This window comes from Macaca fascicularis, chromosome 6, assembly GCF_037993035.2.
Source record: "Macaca fascicularis isolate 582-1 chromosome 6, T2T-MFA8v1.1".
Classification (NCBI taxonomy): domain Eukaryota; kingdom Metazoa; phylum Chordata; class Mammalia; order Primates; family Cercopithecidae; genus Macaca; species Macaca fascicularis.
Window position 1 is genome coordinate 62,280,873 of NC_088380.1, and position 14,993 is coordinate 62,295,865.

A 14,993-nucleotide genomic window follows, 5' to 3' on the forward strand; every position below is an offset into this window, starting at 1 on the left:
CAGGCTACTGCTTTGCATCTTTTTGACTTATAGCACTTAAATATGCAAAATTGTTAAGTTTTTTTGTTTTTTTTGTTTGTTTGATTGTTTAAGATGGAGTCTCGCTCTGTCACCAGGCTGGAGTGCATGGCGCATTCTCAGCTCACTGTAACCTCCGCCTCCTGAGTTCAAGCAATTCTCCTGCCTCAGCCTCCCGAGTAGCTGGGATTACAGGCGTGCACCACCACGTCCAGCTAATTTTTGTGTGTTTAGTAGAGACGGGTTTTGCCATGTTGGCTGGGCACGGTGTTTCACACCTGTAATCCCAGCCCTTTGGGAGGCCGAGGCAGGTGGATCATCTGAGGTCAAAATTGTTAAGCCTTTTAAGGAAGATAAATGTGTGGCTTATTCATTTAAAAAAAACTAGAGGGGTTAATATTTTTCATGTAAAACAATCTTAAAATCTTTGTGCTCTCTACTTTCTCGAATGTTCTACTTGACAGTTGTCTGAACTTTCTGAGAGCTTTGATAGAGTCTTATACATAATACCTGCCTCCCTTAGTAATAAAGTTTGAATTGCTATGATAGTGAATATTGGAGGAGTCTGAAAGTTCGTAACAGTGTGTCCCCCATACTGATATACTGCCTGAGTTAGTACAAGGAGTCTGCAGATCCACATAGCTACCACGTAGATGGTGATAATACCTTAAGAAAGGATTTTCACATTTGAAAACATGCAGAGCCACTGGATTATAGAATGACAAAGAATATTTTACTCAAAAAAATGTTGGGAAGTACTCTCCAGATTTAACAATTAAAAGGAATTTGTTGTGCTATTGAGCTTTCTATCTTCTGATGGTGTCTATCTGCCTGACAGGAATAATATTGATGTAGCAGTGGTGATAAATGAATTGTATGTTCACACTGCATGACCCTAAGCTGTCATCTTGTAGTCTGATCTGATTTCATAGGTTCTTAAGTTCCAAAAAGATTGTGAATTTCTTAAGAGCATGTCATGGCTAATGGCACAATCAGGACTTGATTATGAATTTCCAGACCCCTGAATCCTGTCATTTTCTTTAGTTCCGTGAAGCTTCCCACAGTGTGGAGTAGTAGTTGAGTGGTGCGTGTTTATTTTTAAGGAAATATTTCAAACATACAGAAAAATACAGAGGGAATATATTAGATAATAGTATAATAAACAGCCAGAAAACCTTCACCTGTATTTCATAAATGTTAATATTTTATTGTACTTGCGGCAGTGTGGTTGAATGTGTATTTTTTAAAGGAACTAATATTAAAGAAACAGTTGAAGCCTTCTTTGTTTTCTGGCTAGACCTTCTTCCCTCCCTCCCTACTAGCAGAAGCAGCCTTGTACAGCAGTCTTCATATTCTAGATGTTGCTAGTCAACATTGTTACCTTCTGAAACCAGAAAAAATAGTTTTATTTTGCTGCTGTCATCTGTTTTTCAAATAACTTGTTAAAAGAAGTTATAACAACAGCATAGTGGAGGAGGAGGAGGAGGACAGGACTTTGAAGTCGTAGAGAGCTGGTTTTGAAACTCAGAATTATCACTTACTGTGGAGAGTTAATCAAACTACTTAATCTTTCTGCAGGTTTCTTTATCTGCCCAGTGAAGATGAGGAGTCTCACCTTGTAGCTTTGGTGAGATGTAAAGCCACCGTGTGGACAATACCTAGCATAGTATTTACAACAGAGGAGGCACTGCAGAGGCTAGCTTTAATAGTAGAAGTAGTAATAGTAGTAATTCAGTTTATCGTGTGCTACCGTGCCCTCGGTGCCATTGTAAGTACTTCATATTCATTTAAAAAGTGAGGTAAGAATTAATTATATGTAAAAGACTTAGAACAGGGTATGGCAGATAGTAGGTGGATCATAAGTATTAGCTATTATTGTTATCCCCATTTTATAGGACAATAAATTATTGGGAGGAACTCTAAGAAGCTAACTTTCTTCTAAGTACTTTACATATATATTAATTTATTTAATCCTGATAGCCACTTTATGTGGTAGATACTATTATCCCTATTTTATAGTGAGGAAATTGAGGCAAAAAGAAGCACTTCTACCAAGATTGCACAGCTAGTATCAGAGCTTGTATCTCAACCCAGGCAGTCTCGCTCCAGAACTCATGCCCTTGATCACTGTGCCATACTTCTTGTGTATGTGGTATGGCTTCTTACCTTATCTGTCCAATCCTAGGAACATATCTTTCAGGTGGTATGATCTCTGTTGACTAAGAAGTCCTTCCTGGTTTTGTTGTAGATGCAATGCGTTTCCTCATGTGACCCCAGCCTGTTAAAATGGGGTCATTTTGGTAGAAGCTACCCAGATTTGATTGATTTGGGTGACTGTTGCTCCATAAGTACCTTTAACAGTCTCCTCACCTCCCACCCACCAATTCTTCCTGAAGTGTCCCCAGTGTGGGTCTTACATGTACTGAATTTGGCCAGTGACCCAGTAGCCGTCTCTGGTCAGCACTGCTTTCTGGCCATTGCCATCACCTCCTTCAGCCACATTGGCCTCGCCCCCTTGGACCTGCTTCACCCACAAGTCCTGCCAGTAACACCACCATGAGTGCTGAAGATGCACAATGTTCCCACTATGCAGAGCTCCAGGGTCTTTGCAATGAAATGAGAACCATTCCCCAGGCCCATTTATTTTATTTTGTATTCTGGGACTGACTTGTAACCATACAGAGACCTTTAGAGAAGAGAAATTATCAAGGTTTTTTGGTTGTTTTTATTTGTTTTGTTTTGTTTCTCACGGCTTTTTTGCTTTCACCCCAGCCCTAAGAGCTTGGCAGAGAATGAGTGGACTGGACCAGGGGCAAATCTTTGTGACAGACTATGGCCTCTGCTAGTGGTTGAATTGAGCCAGGCTTGAATGTCTGATGCCCCCTTCTCTTAGGGTGGGTTCATACAATGAGACTACACATCTCGCTGGCTGTCTAAATAATATTTTCTCCCCATATTCATTTTAAATTATTGGAGCCTTAATTGCGCTACAGACATGCTAAATTTTGTAATAGCTTAAGATGTATTAAGACATTAAGATTCCTGGTGTGGCCGGGCGCGGTGGCTCAAGCCTGTAATCCCAGCACTTTGGGAGGCCGAGACGGGTGGATCACGAGGTCAGGAGATCAAGACCATCCTGGCTAACACGGGGAAACCCCGTCTCTACTGAAAAATACAAAAAACTAGCCGGGGGAGGTGGTGGGCGCCTGTAGTCCCAGCTACTCGGGAGGCTGAGGCAGGAGAATGATGTGAACCCCGGAGGCGGAGCTTGCAGTGAGCTGAGATCCGGCCACTGCACTCCAGCCTGGGCGGCAGAGCGAGACTCTGTCTCAAAAAAAAAAAAAAAAAAGATTCCTGATGTTAGTTTTTTCTCTGCAATTTTTTTCTTAGAAATATTTACTTACTGGAGCCAGAGGGTCTGTAGAGATGAGCCCGTACAGGTTTTTTAGAGTAAGTTCCGAGGAACATCGCACTATCAAAGATGCTCTGCTAAAAAGGACTTCCATGCCAAGTGAATGTGAGGAATGCTGCATACCTTTTTCCCCTTGGAGATTCATGACACATGGAGGTCGTCTTAGAGGCTCTGTGCTGTCCTGTGATAAATAAAGCCAACTAACTTCTTTTTATCAAGTGTTCCCTAATTTGCAGAATCATTAGATGTTTAGTATTATAGGATATTATTTTTGCCAAAGCTGTGTCTTCTGTTTAGAACATCTTTTGGCCTTCATCAACTCTGTCTGCCAGTTCTGTTCTTTAGGATTATTCGGACATCACCTCCTCTGTGGATCTTTTCAGGACTCTCCTAGATAAAATTAAGAATGGAGATCACTCCACCTTTGCAACTATTTATGGGATGTTAAATTACAGCAGAGATGACGTTGTGTTTTCTTGCTTCTGTGAGACAGAATGATTGGAGGAACACAGACCCTGTTTTATTTATCTTTCGTTTTTTAATTTTTCTTCTCTGCTGCCTGGCCAGTGCTTATCTGTGGTAGGTGTGCCAGCATTCATTGAATGGAGTGGGTTTGCTAGCATTCAGAGCATAAAGAAGAAAAGCTGCATTTGTCAGGAAGTCATTCTTCCTCATTCTGAGCATCCCAGTTAACATGCCTTTCCACCAGCTGGAAGGAAGTAGTATAGTACTAGCTGTTCTGTAGAATTTGGAAAGAAATCCTTCTCCCAGCAAAGACTGTAAGAGGGCTTTGTGTGCTAATTCGGGGTTATCCCCTCTTCATCTCAGAGCATTAAAAACAAGGGCTTTTTTAAAATAGAAAGTATTCACTCAAAATATTACATATCTAAAACTTCTTAAAATACAGAAGCTATAAAGTTTGTTAGTGGGCTAAGAATTATAGTAAGTTGTATTATGCCATAATCTACATATACTAACAGACCACTTTCGTAAGTATATACTAGCCCTGTTGAGTTGACCACTTAGAAGTATACTCAAACTGCACTGCCACGTTTCCCCAAAGATAACGAGTAAACATAGGAGAAACGTACACTGCAGCCTTCATGTAACACTGTCTTGGGATCTTTTTGATGAAAACTCAAGTGGTGAAAGAACAGAGGTTTTCATTTCACTGTGTCATGCATTCTGTACCAGTGCCCCCAGATTAGGGCAGGATGTACTGCCTTGCTGAGAACACCCCCTTCCCCCACAGTAGTAGCATAGGAAGTTCCAGCCTGCTTCTGTAGTGTAACATCTCCCTTGGTTTATGCATCAGTTGTCTTGTAGACATTCCCAGCCCTAGATTTGTCAAGTAGCAAGGGGGGATTCCTAAAAGGAAATACACGTTTAGCCAAAAACTGTTTTGTTTTGTCTTTAAAAATATCCTTCTTTCTTACTGATCTGTGTTCAACAATTAGGGAAGAGGATACTCTCAATGTTTCATTTTTCCCCCAAGGTTTCTAAAAGTTCTTCCTCAAGTACCAAGGACACAACAAAGGAAAGAATGAACAGTGGAATTTTTAGCACAGAATATCAAAATAATACAAGCTTTTGTGGGTTTTTGTGGGAAAGGAACAAGTGGGAAATGGGACCGTATTAATCTTAAACTCCCTCTATTGGGTGCTCAGAAAATAGTTTACATGAAGCCTGATGGATGTTCTGAGTTCCTCCCCCCAGGAAGATGGGTGAAAGAGTCCTCGTGTTTAGAAGTACGGTGACAAAGCTGATTACTCTGATGAGTGATAGAAGTGTTTTAAAGCAATATCTGAGTAGTAAATATTCCTAAGACAGACAGTAACTTTACAATTCATTTGTTTTGTCTGTCTTAAATAGCAGAACAATGTTGTTTTTCTGTCGCTAACGTTTTTATATATTTTCTAAGATGATGAATCGTACAGAATCACCAAACTCGTATTTCTGTTCAGGTCTGATCATTTTTACAGTTTTCACTTGCCTATGTAAATATTACCCACACATTATAGTTCATAATTTGTGATATGTCATCAGATTTCATTGAACTTGAGTCTTAGGTCACAGCAGAACTAACTAACAACATACTGGCTTCATTCTAGTCTCATTTGTTTTCTTTTATGCCTATACACCAAGAGTGTTCGCTTGAAAACATATCTTCCTTGACCTCCTACCTTTTCTCCTCATCTGCTCTTTAAAAAATAATTGTACCAGACTCAAATTGATAGTCTTCTAAGATTTTCATTCGCTAACTCAAATTGCTAGTCTTCTAGAATTTTCATTCACTACCAAGTTAACTTGCTTACTAACTTGAATTGTCTTATCTCTTTTAGATTTATTTTAAAACCATACCAATTTTAAGAGTCATTGCATTTTCTGGATTGTCTGCATGGCTGTTTCTCCACTGTCCCCCTCTCCGAATTCTGATGTATATTTGACTTGTCAGGATTATATTTCCTCCTGGCAAGTTTTGACTTCTGTTGCAGTTTGACATTTTCTTGACCTGTCGTGCTCATGATTGTTTCCATGGCTTAACAAAGTCTACATATTTAGTTTCATTCTCGTAGAAATTTGTTGATTTCTCTGTTCATATATTAACACATTTAGAAGGAAGAACTGTTCTTTTTCCAAATTTGGACAGAATATCTCAATTCTGTTATTGAGTGATGATGTGCTCAGTAATGTGTATTGGATTGATTTATTGTGGTACATTAGTAATTTGAATGTGGTAGTTTTTAACAGAATCTGCAGCTACATTTCTGAGAGACATGAGTGTGCCAAAGAAACACTATAACCAAGCTTTTGCACTGCTGCCTTACTTTCTTTCTGGGACTAGGCAGATGTAAAGAGATGATTTAGAAAACCTTTTCTCGTTTTATCTTTTTCTTAGTGTTTTGATGATATTTACCCATATATAGACATGGCCACCTGAAAGTTTAGCCTTAGTGTTTTACCTTAAATATGTCAGTGACTTCAGAAACTGTTGAAGTACATCCATAATGTTTGTATGTTAGTTTAAAAGTAAAAAAGACTTGCCTGGGCATTGTGGCTCATGCCTATAATCCCAGCACTTCAGGAGGCCAAGGTGGGCAGATCACTTGAGGTCAGGAGTTTGAGACCAACCTGGCCAACATGGTGAAACCCCATCTCTACTAAAAATGCAAAAATTAGCTGGGCATGGTGTTGGGCGTCTGTAATCCCAGCTACTAGGGAGGCTGAGGCTGCAGAATCGCTTGAACCTGGGAGGTGGAGGCTGCAGTGAGCTGAGATCCTGCCACTGCACTCCAGCCTGGGTGACAGAGTGACACTGGGTCTCAATCAAAAAAAGTAAAAACACTTTTCCTGCAAGGCAGTTTTCTCAAATTCATATTTGAGAAGTCATATTCTTGTGACTATTTGTGGTCAAGAAAGATGCCTTTTAATCATAAAATAATCTTGAATCGAGTTTTTTAAAATGTACTTCCTGTAAGAAGACAAATGAGAATCTTTTCCTTCACTTAATAATGTATTCTCTGCTCATAATAATGCCCTGGTCTACATTTGTCAGTATTTTATGCAGACATTGTTTTATATGTTCCAGTGGTGTCTGAAATTTATAGCACACTGAGTCTGAGTAATAATTTACTTGGAAATCCCTTCAGGTTTATTCAGTATTCAGTAGAGGATCAGTTGCTTTAACTATATTCATACATTTTGAGCATATAAGAACATTTAGTATAGGAGAACTGTACAGTTAATACACATTTTTTGATTCACTTTTCTTCTCTAAAGGGAGATTTGGGCTTGTACTTTATTTCATAGACAGTTTCAAAGGTAACTGACTGCAAAAAAAATTCATACAGAGTTGCCATTTTTAAGAATGATTTGATACTGACTAGTAGTTCTCTGCCTTTTGTAAATTCCTTCTTCTTATAGTTGCCTCATGATTGTTAAACCAATCTCTTACAAATTTACTAATTTGGAAGTAATAAAACCTTTTGAATATTCTTCCTTTCCTCATTGAAGTTCTTTACCTTTTCTCTTTGAAGTTATTTGCATGTCTCTAGAGGCACTAATTTATGGTAGAAGTTGTTAAGGACTATGTTTGTCCATTAGGAATGATGGTGTAACATCTGCATGGTGTTACTTCTTAGATCTTTGTTGATTAGAAGTGATAACCAGCTACTCTGACTCTGACTCTGACTCTGAATCAGGGAGTGTTTATCAAGCCTGTGACATCTGTTGTTCTGGGTGCTTTGTTCCTAGCTGCAGGACAGGGAAAAGGCCCTGCCCTCAAAGAAGTTACCCTTTCCTTGTCTAGTTCAGCCAGTGATTGTGTGTTTATAATATGATTATCTATTAGTACATTGTCTTATTTTAATTTTGGTTAATTTTATATATATTTTATGTTTCTGTACTGTGTTCTAGTTTTCAAAATCCTATGATTGTGCTGGATAATACTTTTAATTTTAAAACTCAAATGGAGTGGTGTTTTAATGGAAACTAATCCATGATTTAGGGTAGATGGATTTATTGTGCATGACCATGTGGATATATGATAAATATGAGTCGATCAGAATCACTAAGGTGGTATTAAACTGCTTATATGTATTGTTTATAATTAGTTGTGTTATTGTCTTTGTTACTTGACTTCCATATTACTTAACTGTTGATGTGGTTAATCAGAACATGAGCTTTTTGAGGGTGAATTCTGTGCCCATATCTCTCAAAGGCCTAAATAGGAAGGTTTGCACACAATACTTAAAATAGTTTTTCCGCCGATAAAGATTTCTGATACAGATTCAACATACTTTAAAACTGATTTCAGCCGGGTGTGGTAGCTCATGCCTGTAATTCTAGCACTTTGGGAGGCCAAGGCGGGTGGATTGCTTTGAGCTCAGGAGTTCAAGACCAGCCTGGACAACATGGAGAAACCCCATCTGTACAAAAAGTACAAAACAATGAGCCAGGTGTGGTGGCTCGCGCCTGTGGTCCCAGCTACTCAGGAGGCTGACGCTGGAGGATTCCTTGAGCTGGGAAGTGGAGGTTGCAGTGAGCCAAGACTGCGCCACTGCACTCCAGCCTAGGCGTCAGAGCCAAACGCTCTCTGTCTTAAAAAGAACGAATCAATCCTGTGTTCTGCTAAAGAGAGGATATTTACCCTGTGGGGAGATGAAAGTAGTAGTGCCTGTTTCTTGTTATAAATAAATAGAAGTTGTGCCGTCTTTAGTTCTCAGGGTCAAACTTGACTGAATAGAACCTGGAATGAAATCTTGTGGGAACTAATTTTCAGAATGTGAGCCATTTTTATACATTGTTACTTCTTATGTAAACCTACCTGTGTTATAAATGTTGCATCATATAAAGATGGAAGATTCCCCCTTCCAATGGTTTATTTAATCCTCCTTGCTTAGAAGAAGGAATAGGCCAACAGTTGGCAAAGACTGTATAGTCTCTGGAAAAACTGTCTTACTGGAAAATAGAATTGTCTTAGTATTGAGATAAAAGATGGTTTGGTTTTGGTTTTGGTTTTGTTTGCAATCTAGGTCAACAGATTAAAAGTACTTGTACATATTCATTTTCCTTTTGTTCTTAGAAGACACAGACTGTGAAGTCACTCATCTGAGTGTAAGTCATAGTGTTTTTTGCATACAGACTTTATCACCTTGAACATGTAACTGAACCTCCCGTATCCTTTGTCTCATCTGTAAAATGGAGTAGTAAGAGCCGTGTCTCAAGAGAATTGACTGAGTAGCCCATGTCGCTGTTAGCCCTGTCCATGGAAAGGAATCGTCAGTCTTCCTGTTTCATTATGCTCTCCTACCCTCAGTTACTCAGGAGAATTGACTGAGTAGCCCATGTGGCTGTTAGCCCTGTCCGTGGGAAGGAACTATCAGTCTTCCTGTTTCATTATGCTCTCCTACCCTCAGTTAAGTCATTCCTGCTCCTGCCCTTTACCTGGAACCTTACACTTTAAGGGTTCCACAGTGGACTACGATTGTTTCGGAAGCTGGGTCCTCCGTTGCTCTCCTCTTTCCTCAGTAATATGGCTTATGAGTTTGGTAGCGTGTGAATTTCTTCTGCTATGAAGACTTCATGAGTAGACTTTAGTTAGCTCTGAATTGTGCCTGTCCCAAATAATCTAATGTATTTTCTAGGGTTCCTTGAAGTTCCTTGGACACTAAGAGAATCAAGATATGGAAATCTTTATTTATACTAAGGTTGAATCTCATTGACTTCCAGAAGGGCTTTCTACGAAAGATCATTAGAGTCTTAGTTGCCTCTATTGCGATGAAATGCTCTAATAATGAAGAGAATTAATATGCTTTTTAAATTATTATAATCAAATAGTCATTGTTGTAAAAACTTACAAAACTTCTTTGTATTATCATCATATAGGTATCAGCACAAGTGCTGACTTCTTGTAAAAACAAACTCAGATTGGACAGTGAACACTCATAGCAGCAGAGAGCACAGGCTCTTCAATCAAACCTGTGAGAGTTTGAATCTAGCCCTGCCCTTCACTTATAAACTGTGTTACCCTGCGCATAACCTAGCCTCCCCAAGCCTCTGATAGAAAAGACTTCACAGGGTTGCTGGAAGGGTGCAGTAAATTCATACATGTAAAGCACCTAATCCATTGTCTGGCATGTAATATAATTTTTCTGTGATGACACTCTGGCAGTTATTTCTCCATTATCACTAGTTGTTGACAAACAGTATTTCCTTCCTAAAGATGAGCCATTTAATAACTTAAAAATTACATTAGACTGGTAGGATTATTTTTGTTTATTTTTTTGGAGATGGAGTTTTGCTCTTTTTGCCCAGGCTGGAGTGCAATGGCGCAATCCCGGCTCACCACAACGTCCCCCTCCTGGGTTCAAACGATTCTCCTGCCTCAGCCTCCCGAATAGCTGGTATTACAGGCATGTGCCACCACACCCGGCTAATTTTGTATTTTTAGTAGAGATGGGGTTTCTCCATGTTGGTCAGGCTGGTCTTGAACTCCCAAACTCAGGTGATCTGTCTGCCTCGGCCTCTCAAAGTGCTGGGATTACAGGCGTGAGCCACTGCGCCCGGCCAGGATTCTTATTTTTAAGTGTTTATTAAACGTCCCCTGTGTGCCAGGCATTGTGTAGAACTAATGTTTTAGTCAGACTCTTTGATGTTGCAGGGAACAGAGATGGGTTAAAATTTATTTCATTCCAAATTAAAGAATCCACCAAGAAGTTTCCTCCATTGTACACTTGGCTCCTGGAGAACTAGTCATTCATTATCCAGGGTGGTACAAAAGTGGCTGTCGTCATCTAACAGCTTATCAAGGGACCCAGGTACAAGTGTTAGGTTGGCTTTTGTTACTTCTTCATCCCTGTCTTTCTTCTAAATTTCTCTTCTCCCTTATTTCTGTCTCAGTGTTTCTACTTACTACCTTGCTCTGTTTCCCTGTTAAACGCCACTCTTCCTGCAGTGACACTATTTGTGTGTTTTACTTTCAAACTCTCAGAAAGGGAGATCTGACTCAGGCATACAATACCATTCAGTATAGAAGGTCATTGGACCAAGGAACATTCCTGGACCAGGCAGCTATAGACGACGGGATGGATTCAGATGTTTAAAGCACCTTAAGCATTAGCTACCACCCTTAGGACTGGGCAGACCCTCTGGCTTCCCAGAAGGGGGCAGTGTGTCAGGTACCTTTTTTGGCCCATCCAGGACCCTGGGCAGTGTGATAGAACAATGAATGAGAGGTAACTTATCCTGAAAGAGCTCACAATGTGGACAAGGAAGCAGATACTTAAACATATACTTAATTTTATGATATAGTTAATATTTACCATGCAGGGAGAGAGCGGCTAACTGCCTTAGAATGGTGGTAGGAAATTCTTCATTGAAGCCATATTGAGATGGCAAAGGATATTCCTGGCAGGAAAAAGAAAAGTCTTCTGCAGAGATGGGTGCAAAATATCATAGTATATTTATGAAGTTTTTTTGTGCTATGAGAAGAGGGCCGTAGTTGGTATTTAAGGGGCTCCAGGAAGAAGGTCTAATTTATGGTACTGATGAAGATGATTAGACACAGAACTAGGAGAAAAAGTCCTCATAGAAGAGTAGAGGAGAGACCTACAAGAGAGTTAGCACAATCAACAGTGGCTGACACCACATTATAAAGGGAGGACTGACTACAGTTTCCCTGAGAAGGGACCCTGAAGCATCTTGAGTTTTAGCTGGTGAGTTTTGTAGGTCTAGGAAGAGTCTAGGACTAGAAACCTAACCTCAGGGAGTAAGCGTTCTTGAAGTTCTATGTCAGTCACAAATTCATTCTTAGGAATGTCTAGAAGCCAAAACCAAGAAACCTCATGTTTCCTAAATAAACAGGAAATGAAGATAAAGCTTGATCTGTAACAGTTCTTAAGTTTCTCATATTTTTCTAACCACAATTTTGTTTATTTTTAAGTCTTCAAAGTAGTTTCTCAAAACACATTGTTTTGCTAAAAAATCTGTTATTTTTTTTAAGGTCAGAAGTATATACGCTATTATTTAAAATAGATATGTTTCTTGGTAATGTATGGCAAAAATAACTCCCTGAAACATGCATGTTTAACCAACATGAATTGGAGATGGCTCTCATCTCCCAGTGACTTTACAGCTATCTGTTTAGATTAGCTTTGGTTAAAAAAAGGTTTTTTTCCTGCTATGGCTGTGATATATTAATTGGATGACAAATCACTACCATATACATCCATACATACACATACACACTCATCTGGTAAAAATAACCCTATATATGCCTGGTTTAATGGAAGATTATATGTTAGGATTATAACAAAAACAATACAAGTATGTAAAAAAAAAAATTTCAGAGTTTGGTTCCATTTCAGAGAGAAATTAAATAGAGTAGATATGATTTATTCCTGACAAATATAATAGGATTTACTGTATATTTCATTGATTCAAAGATCCCAGTGGTTGTAAGTTGTACCATTATTCTATATACCATGAAGGAAAAAAAAAAAACCTGCCAGTTAAATTACAGTAACATTTGATTGCAAGAGGCATTCAGATTTCAGATATTAAAATGTGAAAAAATACAAATTTTAGAATTAATGACATATAATTATTACAAAGAGACTAGGAAAAACACTTTGGTTTATATTTGCAGATTAACTTAGAAACAGTGAAAATTGTTCTGAATAACATCTAAATTGTAAATTTAGTCTTAATTAAATACAGAATTATTAAAAAAGTTAATAAGAATAGTCATTAAAATTTAAAACTAGGAAGGCTGTAGGACTGCCAGAGTTAATAGGTGATCATTCACTTAATATATGTTCATACCTATTATGAGCCAGACATGTTTAGATGTTAGGTGTATAGATGGATATAACACGTGGTCCCCTCACTCATGGAGCTTACAGTTCATAAGAGAGGAACATTTTGCAAACTGCATTAACCATGTTAAAGGAAAAATACAAGTGCTGTGAAAGAATGGAACTGGGAGTTCTTAATTGAAATTGGGAAAGTCTGAGGAGTTGAGGAAAATCTAGAGAGTGGGTAGAAATTAGGTAAAAAGTAGGCAGAAAAGAAAGCAGCCTGTCCAGAAGCCCTGAGTAGGAAAGATTGTGGGGTTATTGAGGCAGTGAAGAAGCGGGGGGGGGGGGGGGGGGGGGGGCGGGCAGGTCTGGTGACAGGAATTGAGGTGAGACCACATGGTGCAGGGCTACTTAGGTTGGGCTGAAGATTTTGGATTTTAGTCTAAGCCTGGGGGAAGCCACTAGAGGATTTTAATGGAGGAGGTAACCCTGGCTGCACTGTGAAATCTGGGTAAGATTCAAAGTTAAAGAAGCCTTGTTAGGAGCCTGTTGCTAATTCAGACCAGGTAAGAGCAGCTTGACCTGGGTGGAAGTGAGAATGGAAGACATGTTTTTTAGAAGATTATTTGCCCATATTATCAAAAATCTTCATTTGTGTACATTTTTTACCCAGCATTTCCATTTCTGGGTGTTTATTCTAAAGAAATAATTTATGCCAAACGTGGTGTAATCCCAGCACTTTGGGAGGCTGAGGTGGGTGGATCACCTGATCTCAGGAGTTCAAGACCAGCCTGACCAACATGGTGAAACCCCTGTCTCTACTAAGAACACAAAATTAGCCGGACGTGGTGGCGCATGCCTGTAATACCAGCTACTTGGAAGGGTGAGGCAGGAGAATCACTTGAACCTGGGAGGAGTAGGTTGCAGTGAGCCAGTTGCGCCATTGCACTCCAGTCTGGGCAACAAGAGCTAAACTCCATCTCAAAATAATAATAATCTCATAGCCCTTAAACGTAAATAAGGTAAAACAAAATTTAAAAAAGAATCTCAGATGTTTGTAAAAGTTCAGCTACTAGAATGCTTATCCCTATTATTTATAATAAAAGAAATTGGTCTAAAAGATTATAGTATTTTCAAACAAATGGAAAGGAAGGAGACAAATTAGACTTTAAGGAGGCCACGCCATCCAGGAAGATTTGTTTAGACAAGGAACGTCCTTTGTGTGTTTGACTGGGGGCCAGGAACAGAAACTGAAAATCCGTAACAGAGAAGAGATACTCCTGAAACAGATTTGTGGGAAGAGAGATAGCTAGGACCAGAGGAAAGACGATCGAGCACCTTGGTCCAGGAGCGCAGGAGTTTCTGGTATAAAAATGCACTGCGGTTCCACTATGAGGCTTATTTTTTGGGAACTAGCCTAGGAACCAAACCACCTCTTGCAACATTGTTACTGGAGGGGGAAAGTGCTTTTAATACTAAAGACTTGAAAGTGAATTTTTGGTATGCAGTCACCACATAAATTCAGTTGCCTACAAAGCTGAGCCTCCTGGAATAAGTACCAACTGAGCAGGATGGATTTTTTGGAAGACACTTTATCCCCTGTGTTCCTCACCCCACCTTCCTTTCTCTCCCTTCCTCTCCCTCCTTTTCCTCCTCCTCCTCCTTTCTTCTCTGCTTTCTTCCTTTCTCTCCATCCCCCCTTCCTCTTTCCTTCTTCTCCTCCCTCCCTCTCTTACATTCTTCCACACATCCCCTAACATTTATATTTTATAATCAGCATAAAAAGCAGCCAAGCACGTATAAGTAAATGAGATAATCCTCCTTTTTTCATACTTTTTGAAAATCTCATATTGCTTCTATATAACTGTGTGTGTGTGTGTGTGTGTGTGTGTGTGTGTGTGTCTGTAAGGAAATATTTTACTCTGTGGTCCTAATGCCCATTTGCAAGTTTCAAACCAAATGTTATGTATTCTTTGTATTTCTAAAAATATCTAGGCCAGTCGCTGATACAGAGGTGTTTAATATTTTGGCTTCTACTTTCCTCACAGTCTTGATGCTTCAGTGAGACCAGTTAACTGTTTCCTTTCTAGTGAATATTTATTTTTAAGTAGTTTCTTCTTTTTTTTCTTTGGCTGATTCTCTGAAGATTGTACTTCATAGTTGTGATTAGCTGGAAAATTCCTAGAGGAGTTTGAATTTGTCTTTTTAGTAAACTTGAGGTTCTTGTCTTGGGTATTTCCTTGAGTATTTCCTTTTCATATCAG

The 14,993-nt window shown here is 39.2% G+C and overlaps 1 protein-coding gene across 4 annotated transcripts in view; it reads left to right on the forward strand.

The window, feature by feature from the left end:
- MAP3K1 (mitogen-activated protein kinase kinase kinase 1) overlaps positions 1–14,993 on the forward strand; it is a 76,721-nt gene that overhangs the window by 24,684 nt on the left and 37,044 nt on the right. The window lies entirely within an intron of this gene.